Consider the following 10,971-nt stretch of genomic DNA (forward strand, 5'->3'; position numbering starts at 1 on the left):
CAGACTTCTCCAGTCTACCAGACCCCAAGTTCAAAAGGGAGATAAAAATGCTGAAGGAATTAAGAAAGACTACTGTTAGAAATGCAGACCACTGTAACAAGGAACTAGAAACTATAAAGACCACTCAAAATTAGACCACTCAATTACCAAGATGAAAACTGAGCTAAAGGCAATAAATAGCAAACTAAATAATGCAGAAGAACAAATAAGTGATCTAAAAGACAGAATAATGGAAATCACCCAATCAGAACAGGAGACAGGGGACTTCCCTGGTGGTGCAGTGGATAAGACACCACACTTCCAATGTAGGGGGCCTGGCTTCAATCCCTGGTCAGGGAACTAGATCCCACATGCATGCCACAACTAAGAGTTCATGTGCCGCAACTAAGGAGCCCATGTGCCTCAACTAAGGAGCCTACAAGCCACAACTAAAGAGCCTGCCTGACACAACTAAGATCTAGTGCAACTAAATAAATAAATAAATATTTTTTTAAAAAAGAACAGACAGAAAGACATTTAGCAGCCCTGAGTGGCTTGCAGGATCTTAGTTACCCAATGAGGGATCAAACCCAGGCCCCTGGCAGTGGAAGCATGGAGTCCTAACCACTGGACTGCCAGGGAATTCCCCAGAAAGACAAATTTTTAAAAAATGAAATAAACATACAAGATTTATGGGATAATATGAAGCATGACAATCTGCACATAATAGTAATCTCAGAAGGAGAAGAAAGAGAAAAGGGGATTAAAAATGTATTTGAAGAGGGCTTCCATGGTGGCACAGTGGTTGAGAGTCCGCCTGTCGATGTGGGGCAACGCGGGTTCATGCCCCAGTCCAGGGGCCTCCTGCGTGCCGCGGGGCGGCTGGGCCCGTGGGCCATGGCCACTGGGCCTGCGCGTCCGGAGCCTGTGCTCCACAGCGGGAGAGGCCACAGCGGTGAGAGGCCTGCGTACCGCAAAAAAAAAAAAAAAAAAATTGTATTTGAAGAAATTTTGCCTGAAAAATTCCCAAACCCAAAGAAGGAAAAAGATATCCAGGTAAAGGAAGCACAGAGGATCCCAAACAAGATGAACCCAAGCAGACACACACCAAGGCATATCATAATTAAAATAGCAAAAGTTGTTAAAGAGAGGATTCCAAAGGCAGCAAGAGAAAAACAAAGAGTCAGTTTCAAGGGAACCCCCAGAAAGTTATCAGCTGATTTGTCTACAGAAACTTTGCAGGCCAGAGGGAGTGGCAAGATATATTCAAAATCCTGAAAGGAAAAAACCTGAAACCTGGGGTACTCTACCCAGCAAGATCACCATTTAGAATAAAAAGAGCAAGAAAGAATTTCTCAGATAAGCAAAAGCTAAAAGAATATAGAATAAACATATCCTAAAAGACATACTGAAAGGTTTTCTCTAAATAGAAAAGAACCAAGAATCTATGTGAAAGGGTAAACTACAGTGGGAAAGGCAAATATATAAAAGGATTTAAGATCATTTAAATAAGCTAATACATATATTAAAAAAAATTCTGTGAAAATAATTATAACTACAATGACCAGCAAAAGGATAAACATGAAGATTTAAAATAGAACATCAAAATCACAAAATGTGGGGGAGGGGAGTAAGGAAATATAGATCTTTTAGAATGTGTTTGAGCTTATATGACTACCAGTCTAAAGAAAGTATAGTTATGTTAACATAGTTGAAAGCCAGGGTAACCACAAATCAAAACATACATTAGATTCACAAAAACCAAACAGAAAGGAACTCAAGAATAATACAAAGGAAAACCATCAATTGATACAGCCACTATGGAGAACTGTATGGAGGTTCCTTAAAAAACTACAAATAGGGCTTCCCTGGTGGTGCAGTGGTTGAGAGTCCGCCTGCCGATGCAGGGGACACGGGATCGTGCCCCGGTCTGGGAAGATCCCACATGCTGCGGAGTGGCTGGACCCATGAGGCATGGCCGCTGAGCCTGTGCGTCCAGAGCCTGTGCTCCGCAACGGGAGAGGCCACAACAGTGAGAGGCCCGCGTACCACAAAAAAAAAAAAAAAACTACAAATAGAACTACCATATGACCCAGCAATCCCACTACTGGGCATATACCCTGAGAAAACCATAATTCAAAAAGAGTCATGTACCAAAATGTTCATTGCAGCTCTATTTACAATAGCCCGGAGATGGAAGCAACCTAAGTGTCCATCATCGGATGAATGGATAAAGAAGATATGGCACATATATACAATGGAATATTACTCAGCCATAAAAAGAAACGAAATTTAGTTATTTGTAGTGAGGTGGGTGGACCTAGAGACTGTCATACAGAGTGAAGTAAGTCAGAAAGAGAAAGACAAATACCATATGCTAACACATATATATGGAATCTAAGAAAAAAAAAAAAAGAAAGGTCATGAAGAACCTAGGGGTAAGATGGGAATAAAGACACAGACCTACTGGAGAATGGACTTGAGGATATGGGGAGGGGGAAGGGTAAGCTGTGACAAAGTGAGAGAGTGGCATGGACATGTATACACTACCAAACATAAAATAGATAGCTAGTGGGAAGCAGCCGCATAGCACAGGGAGATCAGCTCGGTGCTTTGTGACCACCTAGAGGGGTGGGATAGGGAGAGTGGGAGGGAGGGAGATGCAAGAGGGAAGAGATATGGGAACATATATATATGTATAACTGATTCACCTTGTTATAAAGCAGAAACTAACACACCATTGTAAAGCAATTATACTCCAATAAAGATGTTAAAAACAAAAGATGTGATGTATATATATATATATATATATATATATATATATATATATATATATATATATATATATATATACACACACACACACACAATGGAATACTACTCAGCCATAAAAAAGAATTAAATAATACCATTTGCAGCAGCATGGATGAACCTAAAGACTATACTACTAAGTGAAGTAAATCAGACAGAGAAAGACAAGTATTACATGATATCAATTATATGTAGAATCTAAAAAATAGTACAACTGAACTTATTTATAAAACAGAAACAGACTCACAGACATAGAAAACAAACTTATGGTTACCAAAGAGGAAAGGGAGAGAGGGATAAATTAGGAGTATGGAATTAACAGATACATACTATTATATATAAAATAAAAAACAAGGATTCACTGTATAGCACAGGGAACTATATTCAATATCTTGTAATAACCTATAATGGAAAAGAATTGGACATATATATCCAAATCACTTTACCGTACACCTGAAACAAACACAATATAGTAAATCAACTGTACTTCAATTAAAAAAAAAAAGAATTGCATAGAAAGTTGTATAACAACTTGATTGATAATAGCCCCAAACTGGAAACAATCCAAATGTTTATCATCAAGTAAACAAATAAATTGTGGTATATTCATACAATGGAATAGTACTCAGCAATAAAGTGAATCAAAGTACTGATACATGCACCAACATGGATGATAAACATTATGCTGACTGAAAGAATTCAGGCACAAAAGAGTATCTACAATTCATTTACATGAAGCTCTAGGACAGCAAAACTAAGCTGTGGTGTAGATGTCAGAACAGTTCTTGCCTTGGAGAAAGGGGGTTTAACTGGGCTTAACTGGGAAGTGGCACCTTGGAACTGTTTGGGATAATGGAAATGTCCTCTATCTTGAGATGGCAGTTACATGGGTGTATAAACAAATAAATAAACAATAATTGCAGATAGATACAAAGTAAAATACAAAATGGAAAGCAAACTTGAAAATTTCCTGAGCAGAAAAAACACTAAGCCACATAAGTGAAACAATTTAGCTTATTCTAAAGAAGTAAGCAAAAACACTGGGCCAGGGCTTCCCTGGTGGCGCAGTGGTTGAGAGTCTGCCTGCCGATGCAAGGGACACGGGTTCATGCCCCGGTCCAGGAGGATCCCACGTGCCGTGGAGCAGCTGGGCCCGTGAGCCATGGCCGCTGAGCCTGGGCATCCAGAGCTTGTGCTCCGCAACGGGAGAGGCCACAGCAGTGAGAGGTACGCGTACCGCAAAAAAACAAAACAAAACAAAACAAAACACTGGGCCACTTCTGGCCTGCGAAAATCATAAATGAAACATAAACTGTTGCCCAAAATTGGCATGAGGTATCTTCTTTTAACCAATCTTTTATCACTAAGAAAACTGTAATGCTATATAACCAATCATTGTAAAGTATAAGCAGCCTCTGCATTTTCACTATATAAATTGACCTATAACATACCTCTGTGCCTCATTCCACTGCTGGTTTGAGAGCTCCCAGCTCACAAACTGTTCTTACATGCACAATAAACTCTTACTAAATATGATTTTACTGATCCAGTGATTCTAATTTTTCTATTTCTGGGTTTTTTACATGTATATAAAAACACCATATATGGCAAATGCAGCATTCTTGTTAACTGCATGACACTTATGTGCTACCAGTTTGCAAACCAAGCTAGAGAATCCATGGCATGAGGACGACCATTCCCCAACCCTTCTGACCCCACCCAGTGGGATAATTGCATTATATGTTCTTAGGAACAGACACATTTTTAAGGCTCTTTATTGGATGCAGATGCTAGAAAAAAAAAAAAAGAAGAAGAAAACAATGACACCAATTACCATCATTCCAACTCCTTATTTGATCCAAATAAAGGTCCTTGTCAGGGCCCAGCATCCTCTCTGGAAACTAGTGTGATGAGCAGTAGATGCAGAGGTTGGAGACAAGATGGCAGAGTAGAAGGGCTTGAGCTCACCTCCTCTCACGAAAACACCAAAATCACAACTAACTGCTGAGCAGTCATTGGAAAAAAAACACTGGAACCTACCAAAAAAGGATATTCTACATCACAAACAAAGAAGAAGCCACAATGGTATGGTAGGAGGGGCACATTCATTATACAATCAAATCCCATTCCAGCTGGGAGGGCGGCCCACAAACTGGAAAATAAATATATTGCAGAGGTTCTCCCAAAGGAGTGAGAGTTTTGATCCCCACATCAGGCTCCCAGTCTGGGGGTCTGGCATCAAGAGGAGGAGCCCCCAGAGCATTTGGCTTTGAAGGCCAGTGGAGTTTGATCACAGGAACTCCACAGGACTGGGAGAAACAGGAACGCTACTCTTGGAGGGTGCACACAAGGTCTTGTGCACACCAGGAAGCAGGGGGAAAGCAGTGACTTCATAGGATCCTGAGCCTGACCTACCTGATGGTCTTGCAGGGTCTCCTGGGGAGGCTGAGGGTGGCTGTGGCTCTTTGTGGGGACAAGGACACAGGTGGAGAAGATACTGGGGAATACTCATCAGCATGAGTTCTCCAGGGGGACGCCATTATGACACCAAGACCTAGCCCTACAAAACAGCCTGAAAGCTTCAGTGCTGGAGTGCCTCAGGCCAAGCAACCAACAGGGAAGGACCACAGACCCACCCATCAGAAGACAGACTGCCTAAAGTCTTCCTGAGGCCACAGCTGCATCTAAATGAACCCCTTGACACGGCCCTACCCATCAGAGGGACAAGATCCATCTCCACCCACCAGTGGGCAGCCACCAGTCCATCCCACCAGGAATCCTGCAGAAGCCTCTTAGGTCAGCCTCACCCACCAGGGGCAGACATCAGAAGCAAGAGGAACTACAGTCCTGCAGCCTGCGGAACAGAGACTGCAAACACAGAAAGTTAGACAAATGAGATGGCAGAGGAATATGCCCCAGATGAAGGAACAAGATAAAACCCCAGCAGAACAACTAAGTGAATTGGAGATAGGCAATATACCTGAAAAAGAATTCAGAGTAATGATAGTAAAGAAGATCCAAGATCTCAGAAAAAGAATGGAGGCAAGGATAGAGAAGATACAAGAAATGTTCAACAAAGAGGTAGAAGATCTAAAGAACAAACAAACAGAGTTCAACAATACAATAGCTGAAATGAAGAATACACTAGAAGGAATCAATAGCAGAATAAATGAGGCAGAAGAACGGATAAGTGACCTGGAAGACAGATTGGTGGAAATCACTGCCACAGAACAGAATAAAGAAAAAAGAAAAAAAGAAATGAGGACAGTTTAAGGGACCTCTGGGACAACATTAACTGCACCAAAATTCATATTTTAGGGGTCCCAGAAGGAGAAGAGAGAAAGAAAGTACCTGAGAAAATATTTGAAGAGGTAATAGCTGAAAACTTCCCTAACATGGGAAAGGAAACAGTCACACAAGTCCAGGGAGCACAGAGAGTCCCAGGCAGGATAAACCCAAGGAGGAACACACTGAGACACATAATAATCAAACTGACAAAAATTAAAGACAAACAAAAAATATTAAAAGCAACAAGGGAAAAATGACATATAACATACAAGGGAACTCCCATAAGGTTATCAGCTGATTTTTCAGCAGAAATTCTGCAGGCCAGAAGGGAGCGTCATGATATATTTAAGTGATAAAAGGGAAGAAGCTACGACCAAGAATACTCTACCCAGCAAGGCTCTCATTCAGATTTGATGGAGAAATCAAAAGCTTCACAGACAAGCAAAAGCTAAGAGAATTCAGCATCACCAGACCAGCTCTGCAGTAAATGCTAAAGACTTCTCTAAGTGGAAAAGAGACCAGAAACGTAAAACAATCTTGTACATATATAGACTAGACTGCTATATCAAAACCTCATAGGAACAGCAAACGTAAAGACTACAACACATATACACACAAAAAGAAAAAGCAACCCAAACACCACACTAAAGATTGTCATCAAACCACAAGAGAAGAGAGCAAGAGAGGAAGGTAAGAAAAAAGACCTACAAAAACAAACCCAAAACAATTAAGAAAATGGCAATAGGGAGCAACAGCAAAGCAAGATGGCAGCCATCACAGGCTCAGGAGTAAAAGTCCCTCACAATTTCCGACTGTTGGAAGAGCTCAAAGAAGGTCAGAAAGGAGTAGGAGATGGCACAGTTAGCTGGGGTCTAGAAGATGATGAAGACATGACACTTACAAGATGGACAGGGATGATAATTGGGACTCCAAGAACAATTTATGAAAACCGAATATACAGCCTTAAAATAGAATGTGGACCTAAATATCCAGAAGCACCCACCTTTGTAAGATTTGTAACAAAAACTAATATGAATGGAGTTAATAATTCTAATGGAGTGGTGAACCCAAGAGCCATATCAGTGCTAATAAAATGACAGAACTCATAGAACATCAAAGTTTTCCTGCAACAGCTTCAGTGCTTAATGATGTCTAAATAAAATATGAAACTCCCTCAGCTGCCTGAAGGACAGTGTTACAGCAATTAATCAAAAAAAAGGAAGCCACAGGCCCTCCCGTACCCCCACCCATTTGATTTAAGCAGTCTTCATTCTCCACAGTAGTAAATTTTCTAGATACATCTTATAGACCTCAAAGTACTGGAAAGGAAGCTCCCATTCAAAGGCAGTTTATCTTAAGATACTGTAAATGGTACTAAATTTTTACCCATTTAAAATATATGTTGTGCTATAACAAACCAACCTGTCAAGTGTAACCACTGTCCAAATAGTTGAACTTCTGGGATCAAGAAAATATATTTAAATTGATTCCCATCAAAACTGGTGGGGCATATCTAACTCAAATGTGAAAAGACACATCACACAATCACCTTGCTGCTGATTACATGGCCTGGGGCCTCTGCCTTCTCCCCCTTTCCCTCCCTCTGCCTCCCTCCTTCCCTGCAAGAGCCCTCCATCTTGGAGTGGCTAGTTAGAGCAGATGTGAAGGTTTCATGTCACAGCCTGTGGGACTACTCCTGGGTGTGTGGGGGTGGTTTGTCTGCATCCCTGGTTTCTTTCTAAGTGTGTTAAATGATGCTCTCCTTCCAAGCCATCATCCTTTTCCCCACTCCTCACTACCACCCTTGGCTGAAGCATAGATTGTAACCCCCACTTCTCCCCTCTGAAATTGGCCTTTGATGAGGAATTCAGGGCTTTCCCCAAATCTTCTCCCCCCACTTTTTCCTTTAACCTCCTCAAGTCACTTTTTGCCCATGCACCACCCAACACTTTCCATGACACTTCCATGCTTTGGCCAGAAGCCATCAGATAAGGTTGGAGAGAGTCTCTGACCTCCCTCATTTAGTTTTGGAACCACATTTATTTACTTTTCACCCACCTGGGAAATGAATATTGGGTTCTCAGCCTTGCCACCCTCTGCTGTCATCATCAGCTGATGTGTTTTTTTAGCTCAGGTTTTGCTAAGGTAAAAAGAGCAAGCCACCAGTGTTACTCAGACCTGCCAGCTCTCAAAGTCCTTGGTAATTAAACTTGGAGAAAGGCCACAGAAGACACCTGTAAGCACATGTGACCTCTCTGAAAGGTTTTCCTATAATTGCTTTTGCTTTTAAGAATTGAAGAAATTTTAAGCAGGGCTCTCATTTGGTCATCCTTGCAATCCATTTGGATCTACTTTGGAATCTGAGAACTGGAATAAAAAGAAACTTGAATTCAGTGCATACTTTGGTTTTGGTGCTGCTGCTTCTCATGGCCCTCACCAGAGATTAAGAAAGAACTCAGTGTGCATGGCAGATCCCCAAGATTCCTAGCAAACTGCTGTGTTTTTCCACTTTTCTGTTCAGGACCACTAAATGTTGAGATGTGGATGCATACCAAAATAAAAGCAATTCACTGTGTTCTAAAGAAAAAAGGGAAAAAATGAAAATAGGAACTTACATATCGATAATTACCTTAAATGTAAATGGATTAAAAGCTCCAAATAAAAGACATAGACTGGTTGAATGGATTCAAAAACAAGATCCATATATATGCTGTCTACAGGAGACCCACTTCAGATCTAGGGACACATACAGACTGAAAGCAGGGGGACGGAGAAAGGTATTCCATGCAAATGCAGATCAAAAGAAAGCTGGAGTGGCAATACCCATATCAGACAAAACAGACTTTAAAATAAAGACTGTTATGAGACAAAAAAGACTCTACATAATGATCAAAGGATCAATCCAAGAAGAAGATATAACAATTGTAAATATATATGCACCCAACATAGGAACACCTCAATATATAAGGCAAATATTAACAGCCATAAAGAGAGAAATAGACATTAACACAATAATAGATGCGGTTTTTATCACCCCACTTAACATCAATGGACATATCATCCAGGCAGAAAATCAATAAGGGAACACAGGGCTTAAAAGGCACAATATACCAGATGGCTCAAATGACATTTATAGAGCATTCCATCCAAAAGCAGCAGAATACATATTCTTCTCATGTGCACATGGGAACATGCTCCAGGATTGACCACATGCTGGGCCACAAAGTAAGCCTCAGTAAACTTAAGAAAATTGAAATCATACCAAGCACCTTTTCTTCTTTCTTTTTTAGATTGGAAATTTATATTTTCCCTTTCTTTCTTTTTTTTTTTTAACATCTTTATTGGGGTATAATTGCTTTACAATGGTGTGTTAGTTCCTGCTTTATAACAAAGTGAATCAGTTATACATATACATATGTTCCCATATCTCTTCCTTCTTGCATCTTCCTCCCTCCCACCCTCCCTATCCCACCCCTCCAGGCAGTCACAAAGCACCGAGCTGATATCCCTGTGCTATGCGGCTGCTTCCCACTAGCTATCTACCTTACGTTTGGTAGTGTATATATGTCCATGTCTCTCTCTAGCTTTGTCACAGCTTACCCTTCCCCCTCCCCATATCCTCAAGTCCATTCTCCAGTAGGTCTGTGTCTTTATTCCTGTCTTACGCCTAGGTTCTTCATGACATTTTTTTCCTTAAATTCCATATATATGTGTTAGCATACGGTATTTGTCTTTCTCTTTCTGACTTACTTCACTCTGTATGACAGTCTCTAGGTCTATCCACCTCATTACAAATAGCTCAATATCATTTCTTTTTATGGCTGAATACTATTCCATTGTATATATGTGCCACATCCTCTTTATCCATTCATCCGATGATGGGCACTTAGGTTGTTTCCATCTCCTGGCTATTGTAAATAGAGCTGCAATGAACATTTTGGTACATGACTCTTTTTGAATTATGGTTTTCTCAGGGTATATGCCCAGTAGTGGGATTGCTGGGTCATATGGTAGTTCTATTTGTAGTTTTTTAAGGAACCTCCATACTGTTCTCCCACCAGCAGTGCAAGAGTGTTCCCTTTTCTCCACACCCTCTCCAGCATTTATTGTTTCTAGATTTTTTGATGATGGCCATTCTGACTGGTGCGAGATGATATCTCATTGTAGTTTTGATTTGCATTTCCCTAATGATTAATGATGTTGAGCATTCTTTTATGTGTTTGTTGGCAGTCTGTATATCTTCTTTGGAGAAATGTCTATTTAGGTGTTCTGCCCATTTTTGGATTGGGTTGTTTGTTTTTTTGTTATTGAGCTGCATGAGCTGCTTATAAATTTTGGAGATTAATCCTTTGTCAGTTGCTTCATTTGCAAATATTTTCTCCCAATCTGAGGCTTGTCTTTTGGTCTTGTTTATGGTTTCCTTTGCTGTGCAAAAGCTTTGCGGTTTCATTAGGTCCCATTTGTTTATTTTTGTTTTTATTTCCATTTCTCTAGGAGGTGGGTCAAAAAGGATCTTGCTGTGATTTATGTCATAGAGTGTTCTGCCTATGTTTTCCTCTAAGAATTTGATAGTTTCTGGCCTTACATTTAGGTCTTTAATCCATTTTGAGCTTATTTTTGTGTATGGTGTTAAGGAGTGATCTAACCTCATACTTTTACATGTACCTGTCCAGTTTTCCCAGCACCATTTATTGAAGAGGCTGTCCTTTCTCCACTGTACATTCCTGCCTCCTTTATCAAAGATAAGGTGACCATATCAAGCATCTTTTCTGACCACAATGCTATGAGGTTAGAAATCAACTACAAGGGAAAAAAAACTGTAAAAAACACAAACACATGGAGACTAAACAATCTGTTACTAAACAACCAATGGATCACTGAAGAAATCAAAAA

General features: G+C 40.4%; 1 pseudogene; it reads left to right on the forward strand.

Moving 5' to 3' along the window:
• The first annotated feature begins 6,838 nt into the window (after positions 1-6,838).
• Positions 6,839-7,286, forward strand: LOC137220863 (ubiquitin-conjugating enzyme E2 variant 1 pseudogene; annotated as a pseudogene).
• The last annotated feature ends 3,685 nt before the right edge of the window (positions 7,287-10,971 follow it).

The sequence above is a fragment of the Pseudorca crassidens genome, chromosome 3, assembly GCF_039906515.1.
Source record: "Pseudorca crassidens isolate mPseCra1 chromosome 3, mPseCra1.hap1, whole genome shotgun sequence".
In the NCBI taxonomy this organism is placed as follows: domain Eukaryota; kingdom Metazoa; phylum Chordata; class Mammalia; order Artiodactyla; family Delphinidae; genus Pseudorca; species Pseudorca crassidens.